Here is a 21545-nt window from a genome sequence, read left to right on the forward strand (position 1 = left end):
GTGGGGCGGGACGGATGGCTCTTTCAGGAAGTTTAATATCGAGGATTACAGCATCGTAGTCACTAATGCCGGGTACGGTTTTCAGGAAAGGATATATGTGTATTAGGATGGGGATTAACAGTAATGATACTGCTAATGATAAAGTGATCCAGATATGAGTGATAGTAACCTTTATGGAAGCTAGGACAGGTTTATGCTTAGATAGTCATCTAAACCCATCCCGCGAAATAATACGTAAATGGTGGTGGTTCGTCCACATGGATGATGTTTCGGTCGCTTCCTCTTCAAAATCTGAGCACTTGAAACATCTCGAGTGCATTTTTCAATGTCTTCTTGAAGCCAGTCTTGTCCTAAACTTTGAGAAATGCAGATTCCTCGAGAGGCAGGTAAAATTTCTCAGCCACTTGATAACCCCCGATGGTATGTAACCTGACCCAGGCAAGGTTGAGGCGATGAAGGGCTTTCCCCTTCCAATCACGGTAAAGGATCTGTGAAGGTTCTTGGGCATGTTAAATTTCTATCGTCATCTCTTGCCGAAAGCCGCTAGTCACCAAGCGATCCTGAACGCCTACTTGTCTGGGCCTAAAACCAAAGACTCCCACGAGTTTGCGTGGTCTTCTGAGGCCGTCGATGCGTTTGAGTCGGTCAAACAACGGCTTGTTGATGCAACACTGCTCGCATTTCGTCAGCCGGATGTATCCCTAGCTGCGTTCGTTGATGCCTCAGATACAGCGGTAGGCGCCGCTATTCGCCAATAGGTGAATCAAATCTGGCAACCGTTGAGCTTCTATTCAAAACAGCTCAACGCAACTACAGCGTCCACGATCTTAAGTTACTCCCCGCGTACTTCGCTATAAAATACTTCCGTTTCTCCCTTGAGGTCAGGCCTTAAACCCTGTTCACGGACCACAACCTCCTTAGTTTCACGCTTGAGCAAAAGCCCGACAAAGCCTCCCCTCGCTAACTTCGGCACTTGAATTATATCAGCCAGTATACATATGATATCCAACACATCTCTGGAGAGGACAATGTTCTTGCTGACGCTTTGCCTCGAATCTCGGAGGTCACAGTCGCGGTCGATTATATGGCAATCAATCGCCGAGGCACAGAAAAAGGACGCGGAACTTCAGAGCCTGAAGGAAAACTCCAAATACAAATTCAAGGGGCTTTCTATTTTCGTCTCAAACTCTTATTTTTTCTGCGAGACTTCAGATAAGGAACCCAGGCCATCCATTCCGATCGATTTTCGCAGGGAAAGACAATACACGATCTTGTGCATCCAGGCATGAAGATGACGAAACGGCCACCGAACGATACTTCTGGCCATCCCTGAACAAGGACATAAATTCTTAGGCCAGACCGTGTATCACGTGCCAGAAGTGCAAGGTCAACAAGCACATGGAAGTAGGCGTATTCCCTAGGTCAACCAAGCACTTGCACATCATTCATCATTGGCTCTTTGCGAGATTCGCACAGATTCAAGTTTTGCCTCCCAATCATCAACAGGTTCATGCGGTGGCCTGAAGCAATACCTCTATAACATTACGGCACAATCATGTGCTAAGGGCCTCTGTTGAGAGAGGATTCTGCGCTTTGGTGTTCCAGCCGTTATCATCACAGACTAGGAAATCGCGAAGTTAGGAAAGCTCCTGGGCTGCAAACGGCATGGGACTACTGCATACCATTCACAGTCCAATGATATGCTGGAACGTTAGCACCGGACGCTGAAGGCCGCCTTAATAGCTCGCGACGATCCGTCGTGGTCGCGGTTCTTGCCTTTCGTCCCCCTCGGCCTCCGGCCAGCCCCGCGAAAATGATGTACGTAGAGAATATGCACTTCCTCGTCGACTCTATTCTGGACATCAAAGTAGGGTTAGGCGACTCTGGAATGCTGCGTCTGCTCAGGGACGCGGTTTCGAAGCCGCGACCGACTCCACCTTCCCGACACGCGAAAACGGAGGTCAGCACCCCTAGGGACCTCGACACGTGTTCACAGGCGCTCTATCGGGTGGACGCTCTTCGGAGGCCACTTCAAACACCATACGAGGGCCCCTTTAGAGTTCTGGAACGAGGTGAATACTCCTTCAAGCTCGACGTGCGAGGCGGGCCCAATTGGGTATCCTTGTCGAGGCTGAGGGCTTTTGAAGAATCGGCGACCGCTTCAATAAAACGCCAGCGAAATGGCAGATTCGTCCAGTGACTCTAATTGGCGGGATAGCGCGAACGGTTTGCTTCGCTGAGATTGTGTCCTACTAGCATAAAAGGAATTTTTATTGTTTTCCATTTATGGTGGAATCATTTATGCATACTGGAAGGATCGATTACTTCCTTAAATTTTTGTGGTCGAAACATTATAAAACTCTCTACCTTCTTCTAGAAATTTATCTCACAAACTTCAAAGAACCGGAAATCCCCTATAATCAATTAAATACGCACGATTTACTGAAGTGGTTTTAATTGGATTTTTTGGTCTTTTAAATATCTTTCGCTGAAATCGCAAAACCGCTCCCTTCCAGCTTTCTGAATAGCAAATCGAAGGTAGCATGTTTGGAAATCTTCACAATTTCAGCCTCAAATCCTGTAATATATTTACATAATTATTTGAACTCTGCTCCCCTTGATCCTTTTCTATTCTTTATTCACACATCCCACTCCCCCTGTCTTCTCAAGCGTTACTCGAAAGTCTTCATTTTTAATCTCCGTCCTTTGTGCCATGTACCGGCTCAAAATCTGTTGGCAATTTGGGTGAAGGAAGTGTAAGACTGCTCCCAACTCAGTAGAGGGTAGGATACCATTTCCTACAGCATCCTTTACGGTAGGAACACGTTAATCAATAGTATGCTTCCCTTCCCCGTCCTGGTAGGAATCTTCCTTTTATAGCTATATTCGCATCTGTATCTACAAAGCAAGGTATAGAGAGAGCCAATCTTTAAAAGGTTAAGACGAGCCTTTGTTTGGAGCCGAGTGCTGCCCGGATTATTTCAGGTTGAAGAGAGAGTTATTACCAGGCAACGTATGTTAATATCACCTGAAGGCTCCACTCATGTTACGAGGACCCTCCTAATTACGAATTTGTCTGATTCTTCTTTAATCGATTAGGCACGTGCTTGGACACTCCAACTTGAGAGCAATCAAATTACCATCTCATTGCTACATAATCGGCTGATTACGGATGTTTGTCCTTGAGTGCCACCCTCACCACCCTCACGGGGACATGGCCATGAATACTTAAAAGTGGATTGTACTCGGGGATAAAAATCACATTACCGAAAAGGATGAGAGCGGCTTCCAGCGACTTCCCTTCTACTTGAGCGGCCGGAAGTAAAATATTTGTTGAGCTCCAAGGATGGGGGAGCACGTCAACAGCACGCTATGTGCAAACACTACTGGCATATTCTGCTGGGGTACATCTGGGCCTGAAATCTGTTAATATTTTTCGGTCGATTCGTTTCAATTTTATTAAATAGATGAGGAACCCGCATCATAGCCTGCTTATCGATGTGTTCTGGGCACATCTTTTATCTGGAAAACGGAATTGAATTCGGTAAACGATGAGATGTTTTGGCAGCTCTGATTGATTGCTTGAAATAAGGATCAATCCGTTTTGGCCATGGAATTGCTCATGGTGGTCTCCTAAATATGACAAATTCTCTAGCAGCGTTTCGACTGGTTCAGAGCAAACAGAATCAGTTGGTTACGCGTAAATGCAATGTCGTAAGGACCAACCCACTTTCAATAAGAGAACGAGTGGCAAATCCTGAACTTCATCCCTCACTGTAGGGAGTAGCGATAGTCCCATCCGTTTCCGTGGCGTTGAGTTGGGTCATCATTGCAGTAGGTTAGGCTTCAAAACGTAAGCTGGAGATGATTATTACTTGGTGGAACGACGATCCTTCACGGGTCGTTTATGATACGGGGAGTGACGTCCCCGAGGTGCCCGAGCAAGTAGTTCTGACCCCCTAGCTGGCATAATACTTGCGTCCTAGGTAGTAGCCTCGAGAAAGTTTCTCGGTGAAGAGTGAACTGCTAATGACCGATACACGCCTGGACACACTGGGTGTCCCCGGAGCCGTCGACAACTCCTCGTCAACGTGGATGGGGTGATGTGAGCCTAGCTCTGCCAAGGTTGAAGTTGTGGCGTGTATCAGGAGCCAGCCCCTTCGGGACCCGCGTTGCCCCAAGCGAGCGCTGATCCGTCCGTGAATTCCGGGATCAGCTAAACGTAGGCCAGGCCTCAGGGAACTGAAGTAGAGGCTGTGTCCCCGAGGGTATACCCGTTCCTGACTATTGCGGCCCGCTCCCTTGCACACGATGCGCTGGTAAACAACCCAAATGAAGAATAAGAACAAACGAAACGAGGAGATAGTGGAAATGGAGATGGAGCTGGCTTCGTCTATTCGCAGCACGAAAATGTGCCGTCCGCCCCAGCGCCCAGCGAAGGACGCAACAAGGGCTGAAGTACCCGACGAGACATCGGGACGCGCAGACGGAGAGAAAGACTCGCAAAGTGATGCGGCACTTGCAACGCAGATAGGAACCCAGACCATACCACACAGTGCTATAATTGCGGAAAGAGGCACAGTGGAAACTGCCGAAACTAATCAAATGGTTTCGAATATAAGCCGAGTGGGAGGACTGTCAAATACTCTGGCGCAAGCTGAAGAGAATAGGCTTATTAAGAAATGCATGGCAGTTGTGAAGCACATGCGATCTGCAACGTTCCTCCAGAAAAACGTCGGCAAGGGGGTGAAAAACGGCCCAATGGAACTGGAGGAGCTCCTGGACAAGATTTCATACTATCAGCGAACATGAGACAAAATCCGCAGGAAGCAGAAACAACCGCGCTTCCCGACGAGAACACCACGAGTACCAAACAGATCGTTGACAGCCCATTGCAGAACGAACTTGGTAAAAAACGAAAGGAGGATTGGACATCTGAAGGAGACTTTACTCAGGTACTCTCCAGGGCTGAAAAGAAGAAGGCGAAACGGAGTAAAAGACAACAACACGTCGCGCTATCAGAAAAATATCTGCCTAAAACTAAGACGGACACGAAGGACGGAGCACCAAAAGAAAAGGTGGGGAGACGAAGGAGGACTAAACCGCCAGCTTTGCTTATTAAGCCGACGAAAGGCAAGACTTTTGCGGAAGTCCTCAGCGAAATCCGTTACAAGAGTAAACCCGAAGGTAACGGAGCAAAAGTGACTTCCATTCGTAAAACGAAGGGTGGTGGAGTTTTAGTCGAACTAGGCCCGAAGACTATAAATAAAGTCACGTTCTGTGAAGCAGTCAAGGGGCTTCTGGGAGAAAAAGCTTTGGTTTCCATTCTGGAACCCACGTGTTCTTTGGAAATCCGAGACCTTGACTGTCTCACGGAAAAGAACGAGGTAGAAGAGGCCATCAAACACGGATGCCCGGAGGTAACCAATGTCCGGATTGGTATCACCTCCGCGAACTCCCGAGGCCAAAAACTCGCTGTGGTGGAAGTTGCCAAGCAATCCGCGAGGAAGCTTCTAAACAGCGGGAAAATAAGAATTGGCTGGGTAGTGTGTAGGATACGAATCCGGGCCGCCCCAACCAAATGTTACAGATGTTTGGATTATGGACACACATCTGCAAACTGTCGGGGACCTGACAGAAGGGCAATATGCCGTAAATGCGGTCAGGCAGGCCATAAAGCGAACACCTGCAATGAAAAGGAAAACTGCGTCCTATGCAGGGATCGTGGCGCGACTGATGAGAGCTTTGCGCACACTACGGGATTGGGGTGGTGTACAGTTTTCAGAGCCGAACTGGAAAGAGCTAGGACACGGTCAACATGATTCGCATTCTACAAATCAATATGCACCGGAGTGCAACCGCTCACGAGTTGCTAGCGCAGTTCGCTGTGGAGACCAAACCTGATTTAGTACTCATCAGTGAGCAGTACCAAAACAAGGGCTCATGACACCCTGACATATCAGGTACCGCTGCCATCTGGGTTCGAGACGGCACCCTCCTTAGGGTTCTTGCCCAAGGCCGAGGGGACGGCTTTGTCTGGATTCGATGTTCAGGGATAACGTTTTTTAGTGTCTATCTTACGCCGAATGAAACGATGCTGGACTTTCGTCGGAGGCTTGATATTTTGGAAGACGCTATCTTAGGCACGGATGGGTGAATCCTAGTCGGGGGTGATTTCAATGCTAGGGCACTTGAATGGGGCATGCCTCACACAGATTCCAGAGGGAAACGAATTCTGGAAATGGCGGCGAGAACAGGACTGGTAGTTCTAAACACCGGATCCACCCCAACGTTCCGATGCCCGGGTTGCGAGGGAAGCATTCCAGATGTAACCTTCGCGTCGGAATCACTGGTGTCACTGGTAGACGCGTGCCGAGTTCTGGAAGACTTCTCGGCAACTGACCACCAATACATTGCTTTCGAAGTGGTGGATACAAACTCTCGGTGTGCGCCACACTAGCGATCTTTCTGTGCATGGAACGTCGCGAAAGTGAACACTGGGAAGTTTGTGGAAACTCTGGGAACAGGTGTGCCACGCTGGAGGGTATTCCTGGGGCGGTGGGGCTGCAGCTGACACTGTCGTAAATTCAGTTATGAACCTGATAACGACGGTCTGCGGAGCCTCCATGGCCCAGGAAGACATCCACGCGCGGCAAACCTTCCATGTATTGGTGGACAGTGGAAATCGCACGACGTCGGCGCGGAGAGCGCAGAGGACTGTCCACTTTTCTCTATAAACGAATTGAAACAGGCAGTCCTCTCTATGAAAAACAAGAAGGCGCCAGGACCCGATGGTACTCCAGCAGAGGTATACAAACTGGTATTCCAACACCGGCCAGACCTACTGCTCGGCGCATTCAACGCTTGCCTGAAAGAGGGCATTTTCCCTGCTCGTTGGAAGGTTGCGAGGTTTGCGCTGATCCATAAAGGGAAAGGCTTGACACTGCTGGGAAAGTGCTCGAAAAGCTCATCACAAGTAGACTCGCTGAAGCGATACGCGCTGCCGGAGATTTATCTCCCCGGCAGTTTGGTTTTAGGGCAGGGAGATCGACAATTGATGCTGTCATGCAGGTCGTGGACGCCGTTCGACGAGCAGAGCCACACAGCCGCCGAACTCGACCAGTGATGCTCCTCGTAACACTTGACGTCAGAAACGCCTTTAATTCCGTCAGATGGAAAGACATTCTAGGCACACTAGACAATACTTTCAACGTGCCGAACTATCTCCTACGGATTTTGAGGGACTATCTGAGGAACCGCTCCCTGCTCTATGAAACACTAGAGGGTCAAAGGTGGATGGAGGTCACGTCGGGGGTAGCACAGGGATTCATCCTAGGGCCGGACCTCTGGAACGCTACCTGTGACAGTTTACTTAAACTCGACATGCCAGAAGAGTCGCGCCTGGTCGGCTACGCAGATGATGTCGCAGCGCTTGTTGCTGGACACACTGTCGAACAGGCGCAAAGCAGACTCGGCATATTAATGCGATGGGTAAGCGGATGGATGACTACTCATGATTTCATCCTTGCACTGGAAAAAACCGAAGTAGTCATCCTGACTAAAAAGAGAATTCCGACCCTGCGTCGCATATCGTTCGGCGAGTCGATAATCGAGTCAAAATCAGCGGTAAAGTACCTCGGGTTGACTCTTGACTCAAAGATGAGCTTTTCTGAGCAAATCAAAGCAGCAGCGAATAAGGCTGCAGCTGGAGTTTCGGCGTTAAGTAGGCTACTGGCAAACATTGGGGGTCCTACGTCTAGCAGGCGACGTCTCCTGATGAGTTCAACGTCCGTCCTGCTCTACAGAGCAGAGGTATGGGCTGGCGCTCTGAACAAGGAAGTATATCGTAAACGCCTCGCGCAAGTACAGAGACGGGGAGCTTTGCGGGTGGCGTCTGCGTACCGCACTGTCTCTGAACCGGCCGTGATGGTGATCGTGGGAGTGATCCCCGTTGCCCTTCTTGTTAAGGAGCGTCAGGCAATATACAAGCGCAAAGGAGATGAGCCAAGGGAGGTGGTTGCTCGCGAAGAACAGCAACGCACTCTAGACGGGTGGCAGCTCTCGTGGCAAAATGAAACTAGAGGCAGATGGACTGCGCGGCTCATCGGCAACTTAGGTGCGTGGCTGAATCGGAAGCATGGTGAAACTGACTATTTCCTTACCCAATTTTTAAGTGGGCATGAAAGTTTTCAGTCTTACCTTGCACAAGATTGGAAGATTGGAAGGGCGCGTTCTCCGGATTGTGTGTTTTGCAATGGAGTTGTGGACGACACACACCACACTTTTTTTTTCTTGTGGAAGTTGGGATGGGGTTCGTCAGCAGCTCTATTTAAACACAGGGGATCTCTCTCCAGACAACATTGTCGAAGAGATGCTGAGGAGTGCTGACAGGTGGAACCGTGTTGCCTATTACGTTCGGGCCCTTCTCGTTGCTAAGAAGATAGAACTCGACCGGTGGAGGAGCCGGATGGCAGGCGGTTCCTTGAACTGACAGTTCCCTTCCTCCTCTCCCCTCCCGTTGGTGAGATGAATTCCCAGATTTGAAGGCCCCGCAAGGCGGGAGAGTTGCAGGCTAGCTCTCTGACGATGGGGAGGTGTTTAGTTGGTAGTCAGACGACGTACCGAATCGGGAGTCCAACACTGTGTGCGTAAATGCATTCACCTACCCTACCCCAAAAAAAAAAGCGATAGTCCCATCCGTTTCCGTGACGTTGAGTTGGGTCATCATAGCGGTAGGTTAGGCTTCAAAGCTGGAGCTGATTACTACTTGGTAGAAAAGGTCGTCGTAATACACCTATCCCACCTCTTTCAGCATAATGCTCACGGACATATGTTTCGATGGTAAATAAGGAAGCTCGTCCGACCTTCATCCCTCTAAATATGGATCAAAAGATAACAAACCGAGCACATGACATTCATTAGAGTTCAAAGAATAAGCGCGAGCCAGGCACGAATGCCAGAACAAGCGAACAAAGGAGCGTCGCCCTAATCACGCATTAATTATAATCGAGCTGATATTGCAAATTAAATCACTGACGCAAACGTTCTAATTGCTCATTAGACAGCCATACCAGACAACCTAATAGGCTGAAAATGTTTGCGGACTGTATGCCTATTTGTTCACCACGAACGATTTATCACAATCCAAATATGGCATGGACAGTCGCTTTGCTACTATAAATAAATAGATTTCGGCATTATGATGAGCTGCGATTTATTTTGATGAGCTTCATCATTATTTATCTCTGATATAAATGAAAGATATCATTGTTATGCTCAGAAGTATGCCAGTAGATAAAAAGCAATAGTGAATGGTCCGGAACGGTGGATAAATGACTGAGCGCTTTCCACTTATGGGGACGAAATCTGTTCCGGAATTCGCAAAAGATACGACACTTGATGAAAAAGGGACCTTGGTAAACAGATTCGTGCATCTAATTTCTCCAGGACTTTTCGTTGCTTCTGCTTTCATTTGATCTGATGAGTTGTGTCAATTTTAATTTTGATTTTCTTCTTTTCTTGGATTAGTCCTGTGATGTCAGGGGAAGACCCTTCGGAAAAGGCACCTTTTCAGTTAGCTCATTAAGTTACATTTGGCTCAGCATTAGCTAAAATGAATCTTGGGCTGTTTACACTGTTGGGTGGAGTAAACCTTTTATCGTGACCGGGAAAGGAAGCAAGTAATCCTCTTTTGGGACACAAAGTCTTGGCAGGTAATGGGAGAATCCATTAGGTCAGTCATAAACATTGTTTTGTCTAAATTTTTCCTAAGAAAAGAGGAGTTCGAAAATATCATTATCAAAAGATATTTCCCAAATTTCTCCGTAAATCTGAAACTTTAAGAGGATTCGGAAACTCATTTAGACCGAGAAGGAGTCCATGCAAAAGATAATTTGCTTTAAGAAATATTCATGGTTGCTGGGGAAAATGGTGTAAGGCATTTGCGACTCCAGTTTTCTTGGGGATGATTTACCCAACAGTCTCGATAGAAAAGTTAATTTAATAGCACACCAGTAGAGAAGTGATATCTTTTCTTAACATATCTACAGCTTACCCAATGCAGCTTTCGAGTACTAGAAAATTTGCCAACAAGTATCTAATTTGAGCGTCTACCAATTTTTGTGAAACCACATAACACAATATAATGAATTTTGGGGTAGAAAAGGGATGAGGGAGGAAAAAATAATGATAATTAAAAATTATCCTCCGCCGTAGCCGGTCCCAAGCTTGGTTGTGAAAGTTAGTCTGAATGGCTGTACGTCACCGTAGCGTCTCAGGAACTTGCAGTCCTGGCATCTGACAAGAGTCAATGAGTACTTCGAGACCAACAACATTCTCTCCGAGGAGCAGAAGGGTTACCGAGTTGGGTCAAGGTGATTAGTTGCTTTATCGATTATGCCAAGGCTTTCGACAGCATGCCGCATACCTGGCAAATTGATGTCCCACGTCTGTACCCCATTGTGACAGTCTCGGAAAGAGTGGCATACTCACCTTCTCAGTGCTTACATCTGAGGGTGCTAATACCTCAGAGCGCATCCGTATATGCAGAGGTATCTTCCAGGGGGATTCGTTAAGTTCCCTTTGGTTTCGCATGGCACTGAAACCCCTTTCATGGGCATAGTTTCGCCATCAAATATGGCCTAGGTGGTAAGTGTGAGCTGACACACTTGATATACTTAGATGACGTCAAGCTATATGCTGGTACTGACGACCATCTTAGAAGTCTGTTGCGGAGGGAATTTGGATTAGACAAGTGTCGAATCCAAGACATCCATAAAGTTCATCATGAAACGCATGCCGGACATAGCATTGGTGACCTCCATATCGAAGCTACGACCGAGGCAGACTTCTACAAATACTTAGGAATTCTGCAAGGAACCCATGCTCGAGTTGGTGATCTGAAGGATGCTCTGCTGACCGAAATCCTGCAAAGAGTAAAGCTAGTAGTGAAATCGCATCTCTCGGGGAGGAATCAAATAAGTGCATTGAATATATTCGCTTTCCGTTCACTGGCCTATGCATTAGGAATATTGCCGTGGACGAAGACCGATCTGGAAAACGTCCAGCAGCAGATACGGACTACTATGTCCAAATTCCGAATGCATCATCCAAACTTTGCCGTGGAGCGGATGAACCTGCCTCGTGACATACAAGGTAGGGGTGTGGTTGACGTGGCGGCACAACATCATTGCCAAGTCGGCTCGCTGCGCGCTTTTACGCTTTTACAGCAAAGGGCAGGCGAGTCTCTTGCATGCGGCTGTCTGTAAGGCAGACTGTGGACTGACTGCACTTAACTTGAAGGATCAATCTCTCAATCCTCTGAGTGGGATGGAGCCGGAAGGGATGAAACGGGTAAAGTTATCGTCACGAAATTTGGTGAAAACATGTGGTATGTGATCCGCTGCACGTGCAACAAGTTGCATCATTTCAATGGTTTTATGAGGAGGGGTGGAGGGCAGTACTTTTCGAAAATGATCTTATGATACTTCTGACATTGGAGGAAACACAGAGGAATAACTACTCTAAATGTGTACCCCAAAAAGTGAAACAGATCTTGTTCTCAGAACCTACCCAACCGAAGCGAACTATCTGAAAAAACTTACAAAGATCTACCTATACAAAATCTGGATCTCAAAATCCCATCCCATTCCGATGCTCGAATAAATTTAATAGTAAAAATTTACCTGAAAACCCCCCGCCCCCTTCATTTTAGTATAAAGGCGTCAGTATAAGTGATGATATAACACACAATCCTGGAAAGTTTAAACGCAAACCAACTTTAAATAACAAAGTTATTGAAAGTCAAAGTTTTGTGTTCCACATAAATTCATTTTACTCCAAGACATGTGACGTCATCTTCACATAAAGTGAACTCGGATCACACGCCATGGTAGACCCCTAGCTCAGTAGGTGGCGGGCTTAGGGGCACTCATCCCTAAACAAAAAGTGGTTGTATTAGTTGAAACTATTCTAAGTGCACACCTGGCGCTTTTGAACTTTTTCGGGTAGGCGAATGCATTTGTGCACAGAGTGTTGGACTTCCGCAACGGTACGTCGTCGGACTACCAACTTAACAACCCCTGGCCCCCGAAATCTCCGCCTTCCGAAGCCTTCAAATTGGGAAATTCCTTTCATTGACGGAGGAGAGAGGAGAAAGGGAACTGTCAGTTCGAGAACCCCTCTGCCATCCGACTTCTATCCCGGTCGAGCTCTATCTTCTTTGCTGGGCGTCGTCCAAGGAACAATCCGGAAATCGTGCCTTTCCAATCTTGTGCACCTAAGTTGGCAATGAGCCGCGCTGCCCGTCTGCCTCTAGTTTCATTTTGCCAAGAAAGTTGCCACTCATCTAGGGTGCGTTGCCGTTCTTCACGAGCAACCAGCTCCTTGGCTCTTCTCCCTTGCCCTTGTATATTGCTTGACCTTGATCCTTAGTAAAGTCACTCCAGCGATCACCATCACGGCCAGTTTAGAGACAGTGCGGTAGGCAGACGCCACCCACAAAGCTTTCCGTCTCTGTACTTGCGCGAGACGCCTATGATATACCTCCATACCAAGAGCGACAACCCATACATTCGCACCGTAGAATAGAACAGGCTGCATTCAACTTATCAGAAAACTTCGCCTGCTAGACGTAGGACCCTCAATATTTGCCATTAACCTACTTAACGCCGAAACTTCAACTGGAGCCGTGTACACTGCTGATTTGATTTTCTCAAAAAAACTTATCTTTGAGTCAAAAATCAGTCCAAGATACTTTACCGCTTGATTTGACTCGATTATCAACTCGCCGAACCATATGGGCGCAGGGTCGGAATTCTCTTTTTTGTCAGGATTACTACTTCGGTTTTTTCCAGTGCAAGGTTGAAACCATGAGCAGTTATTCATCCGGATACTCGTTATATCAATATGCTTTACGCCTATTCGACAGTGCGTCACGCAACAAGCGCCGCAACATCATCTGCATAATCAACCAGGCGCGACTCTTCTGACATGTCGAGTTTAAGTAGACTAGCGTTCCAGAGGTCCGGCCCAAGGATGGATCCTTGCGCTACCCCCGACGTGACCTCCAGCCTCCTCTCACTCTCCAGCGTCTCATGAAGCAGGGAGCAATTCAGATAGTCCCTAAATATCCGTAAGAGATAGTTCGTCACAAGAAAGTATTGTCTTGTGTGCCTAGAATGTCTTTCCATCTTACGGGATTAAAGGCGTTTCTGACGTCAAGCGTTACGAGGAGCACCACCCGTCGAGTTCGGCGGCTATGTGTCTCTGCTCGTCGAACGGCGTCCACGACCTGCATGACAGCATCAATTGTCGATCTCCCTGCACTAAAACCAAACTGCCGGGGAGATAAATCTCCGGCAGCGCGTATCGCTTCAGCGAGTCTACTTCTGATGAGCTTTTCGAGCACTTTCCCAGCAGTGTCAAGCATACATAGTGGGCGATATGAGGGCGGCAATTCGGGGTCGCCTTTCCCTTTATGGATCAGCGCAAGCCTTGCAACCTTCCAACGAGCAGGGAAAATGCCCTCTTTCAGGCAAGCATGCCTGACGTCAAGCATTACGTCAAGCACCGCTCGTCAAGTTCACCGGCTATGTGCGTCCGCTTGACGTATGCCATCGACGACTTGCATTACAGCAGCAACTGTGGATCACCCTGCTCTAAAACCGAACTGCCGTGGAGTCTCCGTCAGAGCGTACCACTTCAGTGAGCTCATCAGAAGTAGATGAGCTTTTCAAGCATTTTCCCAGCTGTTTTAACCATACCAAATGATCGGTATGAAGACGGTAACTCAGGGTCGCCTTTCCCTTTGCTGATCAGCGCAATACTCGCCACCTTCCAATGAGAAGGGAAAATGCCCTCTTTCAGGGAAGCGTTTAATGCACCGGGCAGTAGGTCTGACCCGTTTGTATACCATTGCTGGAATACCATCGGGTCTCGGCGGCTTCTTGCTTTTCATAGAGAGGATTGCCTGTTCCAATTTTTTTATAGAAAAAAGTGGGCTGTCCTCTGTGCTCTATGCGCCGACGGTATCTTCAATACAGTCCATCCGCGCGGCCTTAAGTGAACAGGGTTTCGGGTTACCAGTTTGTAACCTTGTCGACCAGATCCTACCAGCAACTAGTTTTGCTCCTGTTTATTACGCTGTGGAGCCTCCTATTGGCTGACCTGTACTCTATCATTATGGTACAAGCCCCCTCCCGGTCGTTGTGTTAAGCGGCGGAGTTCATTTGATATATATATTCTAACCCACAAACAAACAGCTATTAAGGCGCTTAGGTATAGGTATATCTTAATAAACTGAATACGCTCGGCTCGTTCATTAGGGTGTGCATACTCTGGTTTTCATGCCATATTGGGTTAGAAGGCAATGAGGCAGCGGACGAGCTGCCCAGAAAAGAAGAAACGACGCCGCTATATGGGTCAGAGCCATTCTGTGGAGTCGGGAATGGAAACTGAAGAGGAAGGAAAAGAACTTTATTGGGTGAACTTACCAGGGATTCAACTGGCGAGATTGCTCATGGGGCTCATGTCCAATTGTGGCTGATGACATCAAAAGCTTTAAAGAAATCGGCAGTTAGTAACGAAGTTGGTAAAGTCCAGAAAGTAGACCAGTGTTGAGGCCAGGTTGTCGGAGATGTTCATTGAGCATCTCCTGGACGAGAAAGGCAAACACAAGGGATCCTTGATTCCTCCGATGTGGTCCGTGGGTTCCACGTTATAGCTTGCGAAGACCAATTATTCAGAGACTTTCTCGGTTCGTGCGCCGCTAACGTCAACGACGCCTGGGAGGGCGTAAAGTTCAATGTCATCCCCTACGACGAGATTTCCAAGATACCGGTCGCTCGCATTTGGTTGCCGCAGATCCACATTGATAAGGACAAGTTCTCAGATCACAGTGGGATACTTTTTAGTCTAGGTCTTCCAACAGACGTTCCCAAACCTTTCACAGACCCCAGGAAGAAAGTTTGGTCAAGCAATTAAGAACAATTGGCAAGATAGACACGACAGACGAACTGAAGTCAAAGGTCGGGGCTCTGGAAAAAACATTCGATACCTGCTACAGGCATAATTATTGGTAGCCATGCAAGGACTGCCTGAAGAAGTGCAAGCCAAGAGGCTGTCTTGGTTAGACTATTGTCAGAACATTGAAAGCTCCAGCAAATCCGCGAAGCTCAACAAGATTCTGTCCAAGGAACATCAGAGCCTATGTTTTCTTAAAAATTCGGAAAGCTCATGGACAGAATCTTCTAGTGAAACCGTAGAGCTTCTGGTTCAGACGCACTTTGGCTCTAACAAGAAGGACTGTGGGTTAGAGCCTTGTTTGGAGGATTTGCGGCCACCCCAGCCGTGCGAAACAATCAAATCGATAATTACCGAGGATAAGATCGGCTGAGCTATAAACAGCTTCTCCGCATATAAATCTCCGGGCCTAGATAGCATAATACCAGTCATGCTACAGAAATAGCAGGAAAGGGTTATGCCGTGGTTTGTTAAGATACAGCTCCGATCTCTTTGGGATACATACCACAGTCCTGGAGACGCGTATGAGTGGTTTTCATACCGAAAGCGAACAAGCGCAGCCAGAAGTCCCCGAAGGACTTTCGACCAATCAGCCTCACCTCTTTCGTGCTAAAGATCCTAGAGCCGGTCCTGGACATCGCTTTTGTGTAAGTCCCAGCATGCTTACTTCAAAAAATTTACAGAAACCGCTCTCCACGAGGTAATTGGCACGGTTGAGCAATCACTGCAATACAAGGACTATACCCAAGGTGCCTTCTTGAATATACAGGAGGCTTTCAATAACGTTAGTACCAACGCTATCAACGAAGCCTTGATCAGCATTGGATTGGAGGAGTAAGGATTATATCCGTGCTAAGTACCAGGATAACCCAGTCGGATCTGGGAGGCAACCACTTGACCAGAGCTGTAAACAGAGGCACGCTCCAACGTGGCGCCATCTCTCCGGTGCTCCGAATAATAGTGATGGACGAAATTTTACGAATATTGGACAGCAGCGAAGTGAAGGTATTGGCGTATCCCGACGACTTGGTGATATTAGCGTCAAGAATGTTTCCGTCCACTATGAGCGACATCATGAAAGGAGCGTTGCAAGATGCAGACTCCACCACAGCGGAACTAATGCTATTCACCAACAAGATAAGGGTGCCTGAATTCCACCTACCCCGACTGAATGAACAAAAATTGGTTCTTTCCTCCAATATAACGTATCTGAGTGTAATCCTGGATCCAAAACTAAATTGGAAATTGAACATAGGACTAAGGGTTACGAAGGTCTGTATATGCCTGCAAGAGAACTTCTGCAAACAAATGGGGTCTCCGGCCGGGCCGAGGATGGTTTTCTGGATGTACACCGCTGTAGTGCGGCTCTATTGTATGGTAGCAAGCTTTAGGCAAAAAGTAAAATAGAACGAAGTTTAATAGGATTCAAAGAACCACGTCTGCAGGTGCTACTGGGGCTCTACAGTCCTACCCGGCAGATGCTCTCAATATACTCCTGCATCTCCTCTTCCTAGACCTCCACAAATACCTCGGGAAATCTGGGCAAACTTCACGAAACTTTGCTGTGGACTTTCCAAATAGGGCAAAGTGGAAGACCGGCGACGTCCTGCAACAGTATTCTTTACCGACGCATCAAAGATAGCCTGTGGAGTCGACTCGGGGGTTTTCTTGAATACATATTGTGTATCGGAGTCGTATGGTCTCCCAGGTTTCGCCAGTGTATTTCAAGCGGAAGTACTAGTGATACTGAAAGTCTGTCGATGGCTGGAGAATGATCCGAGCTCTAAGCGTAGCATAGCGATTCTGACCGACAGCCAAGCGGCCATTAAGGCCTCAACAGTCTGGGAGCCATGCTCAAGATAACCCTCCTCTGGGTTCCCGGGCATAGGATCATAGAGGGGAATGAACGAGCTGACAGATGGACCAAGTGGGGCTCTGCTCTTGGCAGTCCTTCGGCGTGTACAGTCGGTGTCTCGTTGGCGACTGTCAAGGGCCAAATCTGCTCGCGCTACTTAGGGTTTTAGATGGCGAAGGCTTACCACCAGTGCCAAATGAAGGAGGATTTGGCCCGCTTACAACATAGCCCGATACGAGAGCTCCTGTGCCAGACGCGTGCAAATGCATTCAAGATTACGGCGGTCTACATGAGACACTGGCCCATAGGAGACCATGCCGGGAACCCTCATGCACTTGCTCTGCGATTGCCCAGCTCTAGCTAGAGTCAGGCTACGGACACTAGGTAAACCATTCTTTGGGGACCTCAGAGAGATTTCTATAGCTGCTTTCCTTCGTGAATTCCACGGGCTGGCCCTGAAGACCCGATCCGGCTGGACTCTGCTTCCCTGCTCTCATGACAGTAGTCACGTTCAAAACGGCGCACCATAGCGCTAATTGGGCTACCTACCCACGAATCTCTCTCCCTTTAAAGGGATTATTACGATTTTCGTTGAAAATCACCTGCGGCATCATTAGGTATCCTTATCAACCCCCCAGTTTAAATGAAATTATGCAACGCATAGATACTATTTCGCAGCGCACAATGTCGAAAACACTTTTTTGATGAAACTTTTCCCTTAATCTTGCCCCGGGAACATAACCAAAACCCCATTTCTGTAGAAACTGCTGTTGTTTACTCAACGTAAAAATTCATGTTCCTAAGTTACGGACATCAGCATCAGCTGAGGCTTTAGTAACTCGGAAACTAATAATAAACCCATTAGCTAATTCCTTTGGGTCTGGAAAATCAAGAAAACTTCAAATTCCAAGGGAGCCGAAAAAAACTTATAATATTGAAGGAGCTGAATGCATATTTATGAGGTGTCTGTGGAAATTTTGGGAAATTGCCTACAATTTTCAGATTGCAAACATATGGGAACAACCGCAATTTAGCCACGTGTATGTAGGCATCGGAAAATGCGGAAATATGAAAACTTCCAACTTCCCAGAATGGAAATTAGTCGGCAAATTTAGAAAATTAGTTTGGGAATTTTTTCGTTGGGAGTATAAGAGCGTCAGTTAGTTAGGTAAAAAGATTTGTTGTATCTTTTGTATCTAAAATTAGAGCAATAAGATTGCAGCCGCCAAGGGAAAAGTGGAGTATTGTGCGTACAAGTATACAATGATGTGACGACTGTGATGCTCTATTTTCGATGTCCAAGCCGGACTGTTCGTTGCAAACAATTTTAGCCAATTAACAATGTTTATAGGAAATCGTTTCGATAAAGAGAGATGTGAGCGATGTAATTCAATTATAGTCTCCAAATTCATAATTTGAGGCAATAAACTCCAAAGAATGAAAACACAGCAAAAGTATCTACGACAATTTATTTAAATTCTGCTTGGAATGGGACCGGGTTGCAGATAAATGACCCCAGCGGGCATGGTTGATATTACATTGCAAATGCATCCATTCAAAGTGATAAATGCTGAGAAGTGCCCCATGGTGGATGAATAAGAACATAAATTGGCTCACGTGACCCTTCAGAGGCTGTAAGTGATAGTACTCACCGTCAATAGTCATGTATCAGAGCAGGATACGTGTAAAGTCAATCACAATTGTTAAGTACTCCTACAACACGCACGCACTACGCACACGACATCTGGTCCACAACAATCCGCAAAAACACTCACTCACTTGTTGCAAGAACTGAATATATTGACAGACCCCAACCACTCTAGAACAGCTCTACGCCTCCGACCAGGCATTTACATATGGCCAGCGACTTGCTTCCCTCAGCCAAATCAAAGCCCATTAAAATTCACGAGACACACCACCAAATCTCAAAAGCAGCTTCCGCAATTCTTAATTGTTCTGTAATTAACACTTGGTCATATGTGTAACTTCCGACACAATTACGAATTTGCACGTTGAATTCTTGCTCAGCGGAGGCTCACTAACGCTCCAAGGTCCCGACCTAGCGCTAGCGAAACTCAAGCAAGTACTATCCTAAATATGATGCTGATGACTCCTTTTATCAGACTCATAGTGGGAGTGTGGGGAGCACCCAGAGAGCAGCAACCAACCAACCCCAATTTGGCATCTGATTCTGCTACAACGAGCTCCCATTCAGTCGATGTTCGGCAAAGACGAGCTCTAGGCCACCCACTGACACCCCCAACTTGCGCCCCGTGTTGCTCTTGGGTGAGCTTTTCTCGGAAATGTCGCACGTTGAATGTTCGGTTGCATTGCACATGGAAGCCAATACCGATGTTGACGGGTTGGCAGGGGCTTCCCCGGTTGGTGAGTTGATTGCTTTTCGGGAATTTGCTCTGTTGCTTGTTTCGGAGGCGGTTTAATGCTCTACCGGGGGAACCAAGGAATAAAAAATGAATTTGATACAACAGGACAACTACTAAATATTCAAAGTACTCGGCAACTGTCCCCATTCATGCTAATAAGCGTCACCTTTCCATGCATATTTCCAGGTGATTGAAAGCAACATTTACATATCTAAAATTAGATGAAGGGATGAAAAGCGATAATGCACGCCCCTCCACCAAGAACGCAGGACATCAGCATCCTGGGGACCCGCAATTCATTTCTTTCCCACCTACCGTGATCCGTGTGGGAATTTTTTATTTATGGTATGTGATGTTGACTTATCATTTTCTGTTTACTTACACAATTTAACAAGACCTTGATAGTCCTGAATAAATTATTACACACTCACCGCCGTGAGCCTGAAAAAATCTCACTCAGCCATCAAACAAGGAAACTTTGCACTCACGGCATGGTCCCATGGAATGACTAAAGAATTTTAGAGATACTTTCCGGAGAAGAGGAAATAAACATTTGAAAAAGTGTACACAGAGTCCTTGTGTGTACAAAGGATGTTATTTTTAATCTTCCGTTTGTATGTATTGTAGGAATGTATATATCCTGCAACTACGTAATGAAAATAATAATTGGAAGGACTAAGGAGCGTTGGCTTCCATCAGTTTGCTCCGAGTTCTCGAAGCAGACACACGTCAACAGAAGCCTCTTGAGACCTTGTTTTCTTCACGAACCTAGGACATTGGAAGAATACGTGCGCTGGTTCCTCTGGGATCCCGTCACAGTTTGGACAATGAGGTGAGGTGTCCAATTTAAACCTCCCCTCTCCCCATGCTTTCTCTCCAGCCTCTCCCAGATGGAAGGGATCAACCTGTAAATCCAACGATCCTTTTCTGACTGGTCCCATCGCTATTGCCATCTGCTTATGGATCTCTCTCTTTCGGCTTTTTCCACTTGTGATAAGGGAGATATGGACCTAGTGTTGTAAATCTTCATCATTTCGGTTGCCAGGATGTCAATCGGCATCATTCCCGAGGTGACGAACGCTGCATCGTCTGGGACGGTCCTGAAGGCAGAACACACCCTTAAGACTGTTCTTCTGTAAACTGTACTCAGCTTATATGCATTGCCTAAAACCTGCAGCGCATTTCCCCAAACTGGGACTGCATACAGCATAATTTTTTTTTTGGAGTAGGGTAGGTGAATGCGTTTACACACAGAGTGTTGGACTCCCGCAAAAGCACGCTGGCGGACTACCAACTAAACACCTCCCTGTCATCAGAGAACTAGCCTGGAACCGTTTGACACATTACTTCGGGCTAGCCCTCCCGCTCTCCCGGCTTTGAGAGCCTTCAAGTCAGGGAATTCCTTTCACCAACGGGAGGGGAGGGGAGGAACGGAGTTGTTGTTAGTTCAGGGAACCCCTTACCGTCCGATCCCTCTGCCGGTCGAGTTCAATCTTCTTCGTAGTAAGAAGAGCCCGAACATAATGCGCAATACGATTCCAGCTGCCAGCGCTCTTCAGCATCTCTCTGGCAATGTTGTCTGGAGAGAGCTCCCCTGTGTCTGCATAAAGCTGCTGGCGGAGGCCGTCCCACCTCTCGCAAGAGAAAAAGGTGTGTTCAGCGTCATCCGCCACTCCATTGCAGAACACACAATCAGGAGATCGCGCCTTCCCAACCCTATGCAGGTAAGACTGAAAACCTCCATGCCCACTTAGAAGTTGGGTAAGGAAGTAATCAATCTCACCGTGCTTTCTGTTTAACCATGGGTCTAATTTGCCGATGAGCCGCGCAGTCCACTTGCCCCTTGGCTCATTTTGCCAAGAAACTTGCCACTCGTTAAGGGTGCGTTGACGTTCTTCACGGGCAACCACTTCTCTTAAGTTTTCGCCCTTACGGCGATAGATAGCTTTGCGCTCCTTGGCAAGGAGGGCAACGGGGATCACTCCCGCAATCACCATCACAGCCGGCTCGGAGACAGTGCGATAAGCAGACGCCACTCGCAAAGCTCCCCGCCTCTGCACTTGAGCTAGGCGTTTACGATGCACCTCCTTGTCAAGGGCATCAGCCCATACCTCCGCACCATAGAGAAGGACGGACTGCGTTGCTCCCATGAGGAGACGTCTCCTAGTTGATATAGGGCCGCCCACATTCGCCATTAGCCGACTCAAGGCCGCGACTCCTGCTGCAGCCCTGTCCGCGGCTGCTTTGATTTGCTCGAAGAAGCTCATCTTCGAGTCGAGCATTAA

The 21545-nt window shown here is 47.4% G+C and overlaps 1 protein-coding gene across 1 annotated transcript in view; it reads right to left on the minus strand.

Moving 5' to 3' along the window:
- LOC119653055 (soluble guanylate cyclase 89Db-like) overlaps positions 1-18955 on the minus strand; it is a 144926-nt gene extending 125971 nt beyond the window's left edge. The window contains exon 1 of the mRNA XM_038057534.1: positions 18529-18955. The gene's annotated coding sequence lies outside the window, so the exon portion shown is untranslated. The remainder of the gene's footprint in view (positions 1-18528) is intronic.
- Positions 18956-21545: the final 2590 nt, after the last annotated feature.

The sequence above is a fragment of the Hermetia illucens genome, chromosome 3 (assembly GCF_905115235.1).
Source record: "Hermetia illucens chromosome 3, iHerIll2.2.curated.20191125, whole genome shotgun sequence".
Taxonomy (NCBI): domain Eukaryota; kingdom Metazoa; phylum Arthropoda; class Insecta; order Diptera; family Stratiomyidae; genus Hermetia; species Hermetia illucens.